At 38.4% G+C, this 15,833-nt stretch overlaps 1 protein-coding gene across 1 annotated transcript in view; it reads right to left on the reverse strand.

Moving 5' to 3' along the window:
- Positions 1-15,833, reverse strand: part of Zdhhc8 (zinc finger DHHC-type containing 8) — a 158,439-nt gene that overhangs the window by 81,419 nt on the left and 61,187 nt on the right.

Here is a 15,833-nt window from a genome sequence, read left to right on the forward strand (position 1 = left end):
TCATCTCCAATGTATGGGGGTATGATTCATTTTATGCCCACCAGACAAGAAAGAAATAAATTTCAGAATAAAACATAAATATTCAGTTAAAGTTAGCCTTGGGAATAATGCTCTTTTTGCACATCTAAGTGAAAAATCCTATACATCTGATTGGTAGTATAATAACAGGCCCTGAAAATATTGTTAAACAAATCTTACAGTCTGGTGTTACTATGGATAACACAGAAAAATAACATCAAGCACAGGTCAATACATGCTTGATGCCATTTTGCACAAGACGTTAAGAAAAGATATGAAAGAGAAACTAAAGAAAATCTGTAAATAACAACCTTTGCTCTCCTTGGTTTAACCAGTTACCCGAGATAATCCTCGACAACTGTTACTGACCTAAAGATTTACCACAAAACTAATGACCTTTAAATGCATTACAATGGTTACATAATACCCTTCAATCTTTGGTGTTATTTGTAAAATGGGTCCTTTGTAATATGGTATTTTCATGATAAAATTAAGTTTCATATATACTTACACTTACCAAGTAATTACATAGCTATACTTTTCCACTCACGCGGCAGCTTGAATTTTAAAAGTCGAGGTAGTGCTGCTATTGTTTTCGCATAGGTGACTACCCTGCTCACTATCGGGGCACCATAGGAACAACAAAACAGAAAAAGTCACTTCTTATGGGCCTTTATGTCCATGAGAGGGGAGGAGAGAGGGCTCCGATTTATAATTACTTGGTAAGTATATGTGAAACTTAATTTCATCATGAAAATAACATCTTCACATAAGTAACTTACCAAGTAATTATATAGCTGAATCGCACATTGATAGGAGGTGGGATCTATGGACATATTGTTCCAAAAACAGTCAGATGTGAAGATGAATTTGAAACAAACCTTGTTAGCATTGGTAAAAGGACCCTAACAGGGCAAAAGACCTTACCTGGTAAGAGAGCTACGGCAGGTGAGTACTGCTTTTGGTTGGCTCTCATCTTGACCTGTAGTGACTTAGCACAATAGTCACTACTTTTCAATAGGAGTTTTGGAGTAAAGGAGTATTCCGATTACCCACAAAACAAGAGTAATTACCCTTGCCCTGGGCGCAGTACCAAAAAGACAAAAAAGACCAGAAAATACTGTCATCTATACTAAAATATTTAAAAACCATAACCCAACCACTAAAGACTGGTGGGCACTTCAGGTATAAAGTAACCTCCAGGGTCCCCTAAAAAACTCGACACCTTAATTTCAAGGCGAAGAGGACAAGGATAGGAAGAATGCTTCCTATGCTTCTTCCCCCAATGCCGGCCACTTATAATGGACCAAGGGAACTATAATTTTCAAAAACTATGTCTATATCTTTCAAATAATGAGTTGCAAAAATGGAATTACACTTCCAGAAAGTCCACTGAAGGATTGCTGAAAGTGACATATTATGCCTGAAAGCATATGAGGTGGCGATCGCTCTAATCTCGTGAGCTCTCACCTTAAAGGCAGGCAAAACGTCCTGGATTTGTGAGTGAGGCTGTGTAATTAGCTCCCTAAGAAAAAACGACAATGTGTTTTTAGGTAGTGGACAAGAGAGATTTCTGACACAGCACCAGAGATTACTGGAAGGGCCTCTGATTCTCTTGGTTCTGTCTAGGTAGTATCAAAGGGCCCTAACAGGGCAAAGGACCCTTTCCCCTTCTTGTGGACCGAGGATGTCCTTAAGATTCTTAATGGTGAACGAGCGTGGCCAAGGACTGGGTGGTGTCTCGTTCTTTGCCAAGAAACATAACATAAAAGTACAGACTGTGTCTCCCTGAGCAAAACCAATTTGCTTGTCCATGGCTTGTAGTTCACTCACTCACTTGGCAGCAGCCATGGTTATGAGAAGAGTGTTTTCGTCAAGTTCTTAACCCTTTAATGCCAACTGGACGTATTTTATGTCGACAAAAGTTGTCTGTCGGGTGCCAAGTGGACGTAAAATATGTCAACTCCAAAAAAGATATTTTAAATATTCGCGGAAAAATACTTATAGGCCTCGTTTGCGAAAAATTTTAAATCACGCGCCTTGAGGGATGCTGGGAGTTCATGGATCACGCTGTTGCTTTGTTTACAAGCGTGACCCAGCTGCGCATGCGCGTATTTCTTTCTTATCCCAAAAGAAAGCATCAGCTAACTCTGCTGAAAATCTCAGAAATTCTTTAGTCACTTTGTCATAATTTTTGCACCGTTTTCTATTAGCCTTTACATAAAGTTTTATATATGAAAATGTGTGCAATTTCTTGTAGAATACAAAAAAAATAACTCATGGTTGTAGCTTTTATCAATTTTGACATATTTTCATATAAATCACAATCACAATAAGTGCCAAATTTCAACCTTCGGTCAACTTTGACTCGACCAAAATGGTCGAAAAATACAATAGTAAGCTAAAACTCTTACATTCTAGTAATATTCAATCATTTACCTTCATTTTGCAACAAGCGAGAAGTCTCTAGCACAATATTTTGATTTATGGTGAATTTTTGAAAAAAACCTTTTCCTTACGTCCGCACTAACTCTGCTGAAAATCTTCTAAGAGCCTGATGCCGTCTCTTCCAAACACGTGTGTGTTCGTCGTCCATCGGAGTGGACAAGACAACAAGAGCATCTCGTTTTCTTTCTCTAAAGGAACGGGATTTCAACCATACAATATTTCCATCTGTTTCTCCCTAACCACTGTTGTCTTGATATATGTACAATCACCACTACTTGCATTGCCATGCAAGCATTCTAATCATGTACTTATAATGTTCCAATGAACCTTCTGTATCAAACTGTGTGTATGTTTCTGTTTGTGAAGATGCCAAACATCTCGCCACTCCGATGGACAACGAACACACGAACACACACGTGTTTGGAAGAGACAGCGTCAGGCTCTTACAATCTCAGAAATTCTTTAGTCACTTTGTCGTAATTTTTGCACCGTTTTATATTAGCTGTTACATAACGTTTTATATATGAAAATGTGCACAATTTCATGTAGAATACAACAAAAAATAACTCATGGTTGTAGCTTTTATCAATTTTGACATTTTCATATAAATCACAATGTGCCAAAATTTCCACCATCTGTCAACTTTGACTTGACCGAAATGGTTGAAAATGCAATTGTAAGCTAAAACTCTTACATTCTAGTAATATTCAATCATTTACCTTCATTTTGCAACAAAGGAGAAGTCTCTAGCACAATATTTTGATTTATGGTGAATTTTTGAAAAAACTTTTTCCTTACGTCCGCGCTCGCTAACTCTGCTGAAAATCTCAGAATTTCTTTAGTCACTTTGTCGTAATTTTTGCACCATTTTATATTAGCCGTTACATAAAGTTTTATATATGAAAATGTGTGGAATTTCATGCAGAATACAACAAAAAATAACACATGGTTGTAGCTTTTATCAGTTTTGTAATATTTTCATATAAATCACGAAAAGTGCCAAAATTTCAACCTTCGGTCAACTTTGACTCGACCGAAATGGTCGAAAAATGCAATTGTAAGCTAAAACTCTTACTTTCTAGTAATAGTCAATTATTTACCTTCATTTTGTAACAAATGAGAAGTCTCTAGTACAATATTTCGATTTATGGTGAATTTTTGAAAAAAACTTTTTCCTTACGTCAGCGCGTGCTAACTCTGCTGAAAATCTCAGAATTTCTTTAGTCACTTTGTCGTAATTTTTGCACCATTTTATATTAGCCATTACACAAAGTTTTATATATATATGAAAATGTGCGCAATTTCATGTAGAGTACAACAAAAAATAACTCATGGTTGTAGCTTTTATCAGTTTTGAAATATTTTCATATAAATCACGATAAGTGCTGAAATTTCAACCTTCGGTCAACTTTGACTTGACTGAAATGGTCGAAAAATGCAATTGTAAGCTAAAACTCTTACATTCTAGTAATATTCAATCATTTACCTTCATTTCTAGTAATATTCAATCATTTACCTTCATTTTGCAACAAACGGGAAGTCTCTAGCACAATATTTCGATTTATGGTGAATTTAAAAAAAAAAAAAGGAAAAAGAAAAAAAAAAAAAATTTTTTTATACGTCCATGCAAGTTATTTAATTCATGCATCATTTTGTGATAATATTTTCTGTATTGTTTTGATCGTTTTACAATTTGTTATATACCAAAATCATCGCAATTTAGTGTACAATACAAAAAAAAAAAAAAAAACTCATTAGCTTTAACTGTTTTGCTCACAGCGCGATTTGTATACAATTACAGCATATATGAAATTTTTTTTTTTGCGCTGTCATATACTGTATTCCAATATTTATATGTGATAATGATATTTTTTCATTTCTGATGGTTGCATACTAAACTTCAGGGAATGAGAAAAAAGGAGCCAAAAATGAACTCTTCATCTTAAAAACTAAGCATGCTGTGATTTTTTTAAAAAACTTTCTTATCGCTTCGGCGCTAACTCTCAAACCCCGTCGGCATACGGCAGACACTTTTGTGAATAGAGGCTCAGCGTTTAAGGGTTAAGGGATGTGGAACGGAGAGGCTCAAAAGCGGGGCCCATTAACCACTTTAGAACTACGCCCAAGTTCCAAGATATGGAGTCAACTCTTACTTGCTTGGAAGTGTCGAAGGACTTAATGAGGTCACTAAGATCTTGGTTAGAAGCCAAATCTAGGGCCCGATGCCTAAATACAGATCCCAGCGTTGCTCTATAGCCTTTGGTTGTGGATGTAGAACCCCTTGGGGGTCCTCAGGAATAGGAGGAAGTGCATTATCTGGGCTGTAGACGTTTTTAGCAGACGAGATGTTAGGACTGCTACACTATTGACGGAAGACAGCCCACTTGGATTGGTAGATTCTGGCAAGAAGACTGACGCCTATATCTTAGAACCTTGCCTTTGAAAATCCATTTGCTCTGACAAGTCTCCAGACAGTCTGAGGTCTGTCAGAGCTAGAGCGGATAGTCCTTGATGGAATCTCCAAAGGTGGGGCTGTTTGAGTACACGTAGATCTTGCAGAAGCAGTCTGGGAAAATCCACTGAAGTTTCAGGTCTGGGAACCATTTCTTTGAGTTGCCACTGTCACATTTTGATGGGACCAAATTAGTTGAGGACCTCCTTACCATGCTGAATGGAGGTAAGAAGTAAAGGTCCAAATTGACCAATTTCAAGCACTGCGTTGGTCGCCCGTGCCTGAGGGGGTGCAATGGAACTGGCAACAAAAAAAGAGGAAGACAGTGATTCTTTGATGTGGCGAACAGGTCCAGAGTTGGCCTGCCCAACAGCTTTCATAAACTGTCGAGACCATGGAGTTCAGGGTCCACTCTGTCCGAAGGATCTGCCTCCGACGACTCAGTTCGTCTGCCAAGACGTTCATTTTTTTTTTGGATGAAGCAGGTGACTATCCTCACCTGATTCTGGTCCACCCAAATGAGAGGTTGCTTTGTGGCTTCACAAAGTGGGGAGTGTATCCCGCCTTGCTTCTTTATATAGGAAAGAGCCATGGTGTTGTCTGAGTGCACCACCACGGTCTGGTCTGTGACTGCCTCTACAAAGGACATTAGGCCTAGATGAATGGCAGCAGTTCCTTCACGCTTATATGTAAGCTCCTGTTTTGGGAGACTTTGTAATGGAAGCTTCTAAGTTCCTTAGAAGGGCTCCCCAGCCTAGATTTGAGGCATCTGCAAAGATGTTTAGTCGGGGCTCACAAGGTACAGAGACGTTCCTTCCAAAAGCTTGTTTTCAGATGTCCACCACCACAGGTCCGATTTTATTTCAGTCGTTATAGGGAACATCACTGAGTCCAGTTGTTTCTTCCTGTCCCAATTCACCTTTAGGAAGAACTGTAGAGGTCTATATGCAGTCTTCTTAACTTCACAAACTGCTCGATGGATGCTAGAGTTCCTAACAGGTTCATCCAATGATTCACTGAACAAAATGGGAGCGAAAGAAGGTCATGTACAGATTGTAGGCAGGACTCTGTTCTCTTATATGATGCTAAACCCCCAAAAACTCAGAGCACAGTATACCCTCATCCCCAAATAGAGAATCTCTTGAGTCGGGACCAACCGGGATTTCTTCAAGTTTACCAGACACCCTAGTTCCTGGGCAAGGAGAAAGGTTCTCTGAAGGTCCTTCGTACACTGTTCCTGTGATGGTGAATGGAGAAGCCAATCATCCAAGTAACGGCATATGTTGATGCCTAGAAGATGTAGCCACTCATGAGAGGCTAGTACTGTGAAAAAACATGAGCTGTGGAGCTGTGGAGAGGCTTGAAATTGGAAGACTCTGTCCTCGAAGACGAAACTGAGATATTTCCTGGGGTTGGGATGAACAGGGACATGGAAATAGGCGTCTTGCATATCTAGGGTGATCATCCAATCGCCCTGTTGAATGGAAGAGAGCACCGACTGACTCGTCTCCATTTTGAACTTCGTCTTCTGGACAAAGAAGTTCAGAGCACTGACATTGAGGACAGGTCTCCAACACCTCGATGACTTGGGGACTAAGAAAAGGTGGTTGTAAAAGCCTTTCGTTGTACAGTCTTCCACTTCCTCTATAGCTCTCCTCTTTAAGAGGGATGGCAGTTCTTCTGACATAGCTGCAAACCTCTTGGAGAGTGTTGATTAGGCCATCAATATGATCGACATGGACACGAGTGGAGGATACTCCTTGAATGGGATCGAGTAACCCTCCTTCAGGATCTTAAATGTCTAAGGCTCTGGCCCTTTGATGCTCCACCTCTCCCAGTAGAGGGGGAGACTGGTTCCCACTGGTGCACAAAGGACAGATGTGTCACTTTTTAGACAGCTGTCTGGAGGAAGTCCTCTTGATGGACCTTGCTGTGAAACGCACTTTAGAACGGGATTTGGAAGGAAAACCATCTGCCTCTGCGGAAGGGCTGCTGTTGTAGTGGAGAGACAGATTTCACAGTGAAGGATGAGGGCTCTTTGGGGTGCTTAGACAACTGTGAGCCAAAAGGTTCTGTGTAGACTTTTTCTGTAAGTCAGGAGCTATTTACCCTAACAGCTGATTGGGGAAAAAGGGACTGCTTATCCAAGGTAGAATACAGTAAAGCTGACTTTTGAGACGATGTCACTCCTTTAGCGGTGGACAAGCACCGCTATTCCCTTTCCTTAAGCACTCCAGGGGACAAAAGGACTGCAAGCTCTGACGAGCCATCTCTTATTGCTTTATCAGCACACGACAGTATGCCTGACCAGTCTGCAGAATGGTCTGTTGCCAAATAATTACAGGCCTCAATCTTCTTCACAAGAGCCCCAACTGTCCCAATCAAGGAAACTGATGACTTTGAATACCTTAAAAATATCCTCTAACAGGTGGTCTAGTCCGAGGAAGCAAACAATTTAGCTGACGAGAAGGCGGAGTCAATCAGGCCCGAGAAGTCACTCTGGGATGAGGCAGCACCACCCAGGGATGGAGCTTCTCCAGTAGCATAGGACAAGTACCTCCTAGCTGTCAATCTCGACGATGGCAGGCAAAAGCAGCCTTCCCTTGCTCCCTTTTCATTGCAAGCCAATCTTCGACCTCCTTCAGAGCTGACCATCTTGGGAAGACGAGAGCTGGCGTCCACTTGGTTCCTCATTTGGAAAGCAGAGGCTAGCACAACTGGAGCAGCCGGATGAAAATCCAAGGAAAGGTCACTAAAAAATATCTCATCAGAGAAGCGTACGCAGAAGGAGCTGATTCCTGAACTACCTCCTCCTCCTCAGCATAAGAAATTGGTGACATGGATAAATCCTTGGAAGGTTTAACCCTAGCAGGAGACTTGAGTAATCCTAAAACATCTGCCAACTGTTGTTTAATGTGAACGAAAGACGGGTCTTCCGCTGTGGGGGCAGGGGAACTAGAGTTGGATGGGCGCTTGGCAGTTGGCGCCCATCATGCAGAGGCAGTAAGCTGGTGCTTGGAGACCGTGACTGTCTTATGTCGCTCGGGCGAGTACACTGGGTGCTCATGTGGGAGCTGAGACGACGATGAGGAGCATTTCTGTTTTGAGGGGTGCCTGGGCACAAATGCTGGTTGTTCCAGGTACAGCTACCTGCCTGGGGACTGAGAAGGATCTCTACTCTCTTTGGTAGAATAGGGGACGTCTCGCCGCTAAGTCTCTTCAGGGGACGGGACACACCGAGAAGTCACCTAGAACGCCTCTTGTCAGGGTTATACTCCGTCTGAAGACAACTGGTGGACACTAACAGAGATGCCCTTCCAACGGCAGTCTGAGGGTCTTCCACTAAGTGAACCGTGACCGACAGGTTCTACTGAGGGAGTGACTGCCTGAGGGCAAACCCCACCGGCCTCCTCTGGACCTCCGGTATGTCTCTTTCCAGGTTCAGGGGAGTGTGACAGGGACCTTTGTTTGGGAGAGTCGGCAGGTCGGACAGCCACCTCCACTGGCACTGGTACAACACTATTCACTTTGTTCATCAGGACTTTTAGGGACGCCCCTAATTCGGTCACTGTGTTGACCACCAGGTCAAATCTAAGGTCACACCTAAACGTCAGGCTGGCAATGGCATTGGGTTCAGAAGCATGGGAGCTAGGTACAGGAGTAGATGGTATAATTTCGTCCCAATCCTTACATTCAGTCACAAGTCAGGTCTTTTGAACACACCTGTCCTCTAAAGCTAGAGCATATGGTAAGGGAATCGTAGGTTGCTTTAGTCAAGCAGGTTTTACAACCCTCCCTACAATACCTAATACTGGAGGAACTAGAGTCTGACATCATTAAAAGTCACAAATCGTAATAAACAGCTAAACTAAGCTGTCAAGGCTACAAGAGAAGAGAATACATCACCAAATCCTAGAAGGATATTCCCAATGAAAGTTTTTCTAGCCTAACCCATCCAAAAATGCTACAATTATGCAATTCACCCACCTGTTCAAGTTCTTCTTTTAAAATCCAGCTTACAACTACAACAAACCACAAAACAAGACTTACAACCCAAAATTGACAACCTAATCATCAGAGAGCTTTATCTACTGCACCAGAGTCTTTTCAACACTCCCGCCTGCATTTTGTTTACATTTTGCTCCCTCCCACCATTTGTTGTCCTATGACGTCACAACACGAACAGATACTGTACTTCTGTCAAACAAGGAATGTTTTGCTATAAAAACATCTTATAAAATTAAATGTGCTTTTTATACATTCCGTAACGCCCATACTATTTCACTAATGCAGAAAATAAAAAAAATAATAATGATCAAACTTCTAAAATTAACAGATAATTACACTTATCTCCTTCTCCCTCCCCTCCAACCTCTTCTTATCCTAATCCCCTCTAATCTCCATTATTCTCCAATTCTTTACTCTTAATCAGCTCAGTGGTCTGGTAAAACTAAGGTTTACTTAATTTTTTTTCTACATAATTTCTAATATTTGCCCCTGAAACTCCAGCTTTTGTCAAAACATCAGCTACTTGATGCTTTCCTTTTATCCATCTCACCTCCTTTATTTCTCCAGATTCTGTTGTTTCTCTCACTGCTGCAATGTCAATTTTTAATCTCTTACTACTTACTCCAGTACTTGATTTCATTGCGGTCATTAGGGTTTCACTATCAGTTTTAACCAATGCTTCTAATTTTCTCCCTCCTACTATCTCTTACCACAAATGTTTGAAATATATCTATCCTTCTATGGCCTCCCCCATACTCAGAGCTTCTGCTTTAATGGTGGACTTTGCTACTCTTCTGGATTTTCTGGATTTCCACCATATGGGACTTCTCTTACCATCTGTCAAAGGTATCACACAACCTAATTGTGTATGACTATCTTCAATATTCCCAAATGAAGCATCTGCATAGGCTTCCCATTACATCTTCTTCTTCTCAATAAATCTTTTCTTCTCCTAACTCACTATCATCACTTCTCCCATTATGCTCTTAGTTTTTCTCACAATTTTAATCCGCTTTTTCTTATCCTATGTTGTTCTTTCTTTAAAAGCTTTACTAATCCACTTACATCGTATGATATTTCTGGCATGGTATGTAGTGAGATCCAATTCAACTGTCCTACCACTAATCTATATTGTTAACTCCTGTTGTCCTAATACTCTATTACCTGTAAATCTTCTAGCTTCTGGTTCTCTTATAGAACTTATATATACTGCCAATGATTTAGACAAATTCCATTTTCCTTCTGCTCTACCATTACTCCTATATAATTAAAACTTTTACTTTCTTGTTCTCCTACTTGCAATTTCCCAATTGTTTCTTTAAATACCCTTCAGTTCCTCCATAGCAAAAATCATATACATGTGTACATAAAATACCATTCAATTTGTCTTTCTTCCAAAAGAATATATTAGGTTCTAACCTACTTCTCTCGCCTTCAAGCTCCTCCACCACTTTTACCACCTTACAATACCATGTCTTTGCTACATCCTTGAGCCCATAAACAGTTTTCTTCAATTTCCATAATCCACTCCAAACATCTTCACTAGGTGGTTTTAAATATACCTCTCGTTGTATTTCATCACCTTGTAGATACATAGATTTTACTCTAATATATAACAACTCCAATCTTTCAATTTTATTACTGTCAAACAAAATTTTAAAATTTCGGCATTGCACGTAGGAGTGTCTTTTACCCATTCAGCCATTTCTTCTTCAAAACCTCTACCTACCAATCTTGCTTTACTTATCCTTCCCCAACCCCTTTAACCTTTTCAGTTGCTATCAATCTTGCAGATATAGGTTTTTGTCCAATGTCATTTACCTCCTTATGTACCTTGTTTTCTCTCCAACTTTGCAGTTCTTTTTCTTTAGCTTCAATTACGCTTCTATTTTCAAATCCTAGCAAAACCTCTTCTTCATCTTCAATTTTTTCTACGCGACTATAATCTCTTAAGTTAACCCATCCCTTGTCACCTGACTATAAGTCTTCTACATTGTACGAATCAGTCCAAGATTTGCTTGATCTTTTTCTTTCAAGACTTAATATAGTCCATTCTTCTAATTATCCTGTATTTTTGTTTAAAGCAATTCTTATTTTATTACAACTCATTTTTGATGAACACTTCTCTGGCCTTATGCATTGTATTCAGTGTATCCCTTACTATGCTTTCTTCCATACATTTCTCTCAGATTGCAGGACTTGAACTTTCTTCTCCCATTAAATTTGGCAAAGAAGGGTTTTTCCAAATCCTAATTGGTTAGGGGAAACCACCATTATTTATTGAGCACTTCCTAGCACTCACTACCCATCTTAATGCTATGGACCAATCCACTTCCTCATCATCTTTCTTAAGCTTTCTTTGATTACGCCTACCGTCTTTTCACACATTCCATTGCTCCATGGAAATTCAGATGCTGTGGCCAATACTTTAATGTTCCATCTTTTTATCATCCTTCCTACTTTTTCACTTTGAAATTCTCCCTGTTGTCTGATAATATTTTAGAAGGCACTCCAAATATAGCAACCCACCTATCAAAAACTGTCTTTATAATACTTTCTGGTTTCTTGTCTTTTACCCAAAAAGCTTGACATCCACTGCTACAACTTCATTAAATGTTTTACTCCAAGAAAATCCCACTACTGGTTTAGCTTTGTTTCTTTTGTATCTTGTACATACCCCACAACTTGCAATGAAGTTTGTTAGTAACTCTATTTCCCGTTTTTCTTTCTATCTCAAACCATCACTCCCTGTGCTTCTTCTGTTAGCTTCCATACTTTACCTCCAATTCCGTGACCACACTGTAGATGTAACGTCACCATTGCACCTTTAATTTAAACTTCCATCCCTCCAATAACAATTCTTCTTCTACCTTCCTCCTCAAAATTGGTATTCTTAAGTGGCCATGTTCGTCTTCTCTTAACTTTACCTTCGTTTCCCCTAATACTTCTATTTAACACATTTCTCTTTTAAATTCATAGTCATACCCATTTTACTTATAGTTTTCTTACCTACTACCCATGGTACATCACCCTATAAAATTTCTGTCTTCAAATAAAACTTTTTGTTTTTCAATATCACTGGTATTTCCATTACTCCTTTCGACTTATATGATGACTCACCAAAATTAAATACTTTATTAGACTCTTTCTTAGTATCATTCATTTTCCTCAATTCTTTCTGATTCAAACCCATGACAATGCATGCTAGTCACAATTCCCCACAAACTGTTAGTTACATCATGTGTCTAAAATTGCATCAACCTCTTCCAGAGATTCTTCATCTATTTTACTAACACCTATATAAACTTTTTCCTCTTCTTGTCCAGTTTCTGATTTCTTCTTATTTTGAAAATTCTGTGGACAATCTCTAGCCCAATGCCATTCCGATTTGCATACTGCACACAGTGTTACTTTCCCTTCTCTATTTAAAGGATTTCTTCCACCTTTACCTCGATTCACTTTTTCCCGATATCTTTGGTTTTCCCTGCCTCTCCGAAAATTCGTATAGCCTTGTGGCCCAAACCATTCCCCCTCCTCTTTATTCCCTGATCCCTCAAATATTCTTTTCATTATCTGTGACAGTGTTTTATATTCCAACTTTCCTTGACCACAAGCTGCTAATACCATTTGTTTTTGATTCTCTGTGAGATTTGCTTGTTTTAGTACATGAAAACCTTTTGCTCCCCCTTCAAGCACGCTTTTCCCTATCGCTCTACTACAATCTGACTCTGCCTTTTCATACCTAATTATAAAATCTCTCATCTTTTCACTAGATTCTCTTTCTATTTTAAAACAGTTTTTCATTTTACTGTAATATTCCATTAGCGTATCTTCTAGATACTCTTCATCTAGTTTGGACAGGATTATATTTGAAACCTCTTTACCATGGAGTTCATCTCTATCTATTCCTTTTGTTACTTCTTAAGCTTTTCCTTTTAAGCTAATTCTTATCTCTATCCCTGGATATTTCACTTCTCCACATACCACAAGCCAATCTTCGACTTGTCCTCTCCATCCTTTATAATTGCCCTGCGTCTTGCTAAATCTCAGACAGTCTCTTCTCCATTTCATCTCCCAAAGTTTACCATTAGATCCGTCCATTTTTAACCAACCACGCTCTGCTACCACTTGACAGTTTTCTAGCCTAACCCGTCTAAAAATGCTACAATTATGCAATCTACCCATCTGTTCATGTTCTTCTTTTATAATCAAGCTTAAGACTACAAAAAAACCACAAAACACTTACAACCCAAAATTAACAACCTAACCATCAGACAGCTTTCTCTACCACACCAGTCTTTTCAACACTTCTGCCTACATTTTGTTTACATTTTGCTCCCTCCCGCCATTTGTCGTCCTATGACGTCACAACACGAACAGATACTTTTAAATACAAAGAATGTTTTGCTATAAAAACATCTTATAAAATTAAACGTGCTTTTTACACATTTCGTAACGCCCATGCTATTTCACTAATGCAGAAAATAGAAATAAAATAATAATGATTAAACTTCTAAACCTAACATATAATCACCCAATTTAGCGATGAAATTCCAATGCTGTATCGAAGGCCAGCAGAAAAGAAGTGACGTTTTTCTGTTTTGTTGTTCTTATGGTTCCCCAATAGTGGGAGGGGTAGTCACCTACACGAAAACAATAGAAGCACTACTGTGAGTTTTAAAATTTAAGCTGCCACGCGAGTCGAAAAGTATAGCTACACAATTACTTGGTAAGTTACTTATATGAAACTTTTGTTTCTTTTCATGTAGTTTACTGGGAAATGTCTTAAGAGTAAGGTAAAAGATCTTGTACTTTATTGTTTTAATTTCTTCATAGCTATAAACTTATACATATCACATTGTTATTCTCATGACAGGAGTCACATATACATCTACACGTTACCTAGTTTTCTACACAGTACACACACGCACACACAATTTTCTCTCTCTCTCTCTCTCTCTCCATGAAGGTGCAAAAAACCAAATTATTTTTGAATGTCAAATTTTGTAAACAGACCAGTTAAAGAAATTTTGTCAGTTTCTGTTCCTTTCAACTAAGCAATTACAAAAGCTTTAGAGAGCTGTAGTTTATATAATAACACCTAAACTTTATTATTAATACAGGCAATTCTTTGGGTCAGTCCTGTAAGAACAAAATTAATTAGGTCATTGGTCTCGCTCAATTACCTATTTATAATAATTTACATTATTATATAAGACATATTGATTTTTAATCTAACTTGATAATAAGGTAGAATAAGGTTGTCAAGATTCATTAAACAGGCTGACACTATAACAAAAATCCTTTACATTTCTGTTTCTACCTTATCAAAAAAAAGTCATCATCAATAACAGGGTACATACTAAAGCCTAAGGGCCTAATTTCTTCTCTACACCTACAAAAACTGACAAAAACCAACTGAGTAAATGACTGACTGAAAATTAGATTATTATTACATCAAAAGCAATTAAAATTCTTAACTATCAACATGATGGCCCGAAGCTCAACGATCTGGTTTTAGCTATTATAATTATATCTTAACTAGCAAGGTGGTCTCTCAAAAACATGAAAAAGGGATAAAATGAAAATGTTGAAGACTGACAAACTTCTCTGGGGGGTACTGTTTCCAAAACTTTGCATATGGTGTTGGTTGAAATTATGGTTATCACATAGTTCATATTTCACTGTTAGTGCCAAGTTACATAAACTGCACAGACTCTGGATCATGTGGCATATTTACTGAATATCTATGAGTAAAAAATGATGAACACCATGGGTGCACAGAGTTTCATCTCTTTTAATTTATTATCAGGTTAATTACTCCATCACATGGACCATTTATTAAGGATAATGAGCATCGGTGATGCTAGTCACTTCCAAAAGAGTTACATATGATCAAGCCATAATGATGCAGCTTTTGTTACTTTGTCTATATACTCGGTATTCATTTCCTTCAATACTGTACTCATATCAGCATAGTTCAGACATGCTTCAGCATGCGAAACTTCATGTGATTTCAAAAATTAATGTTCAATCTGTAGCACAAGATTTTTTTATAAGTGTAAAAACTTACACACATACGCTGCTGGCCAGAAACTGTCCTATTCTTTCATGATTCGAAAATAATAACTGCTTCTGAGTGACATTATGCATTTTCATACAGAGCCAACTACAGTAATACAATAAACCCAAGACCCAACTCCAAGATACAGACCACTGTCCTGGCCACAAAATATGCACAATCTTGCAAACCTCATTTCAACTGTCATCCTATACATTAGGAGATACTCCATACCCTACATGACAGATTCACTCAACCACAATAAGATTTAACGGCGATTGATAAGGATACTGAATATGGATAATAAATTAAGACAAATTCTTTGCGGAAAGATGTGAAACTTGAAAAGACATAAAAAATAAAATATTGTACTTAATTCCCAATATTTAAGGACCCCACACACAGTAAGTCCTGTTCTGTTAACATATTTGTTACTTCTAAAATATAAACTAGCTATTACAAAACATAAAATTTCACAAAATTGAATAACATACTACTGTATAATCACCTTCATCAGTCAGCCTAGACTAGATGATACTTCAAAACTGTAGATTCATTTTAATTCTTGAGGTAGCAGAATGACATAACTTATAAAATTAAAACTACAAATAGCAATTACACAATGGACTAATACATATATGAAAGCTTTTCAATAATATGTCTTTTAATTAGTAACAATGACTAAAAACCTCAGACTTAATAATATATGAATACATCTCTTGCATGCTGAAAAAATACACACCACTTACAATTATCATATATTTTTCTGAAAGACATTGCTTGGTAGTCACCTTAAAGATAAAACCTTTTTGAACAAAATTTTCAAAACCAATCCTGGGTCAATAT

This window comes from Macrobrachium rosenbergii, chromosome 8 (assembly GCF_040412425.1).
Source record: "Macrobrachium rosenbergii isolate ZJJX-2024 chromosome 8, ASM4041242v1, whole genome shotgun sequence".
Taxonomy (NCBI): Eukaryota; Metazoa; Arthropoda; class Malacostraca; order Decapoda; family Palaemonidae; genus Macrobrachium; species Macrobrachium rosenbergii.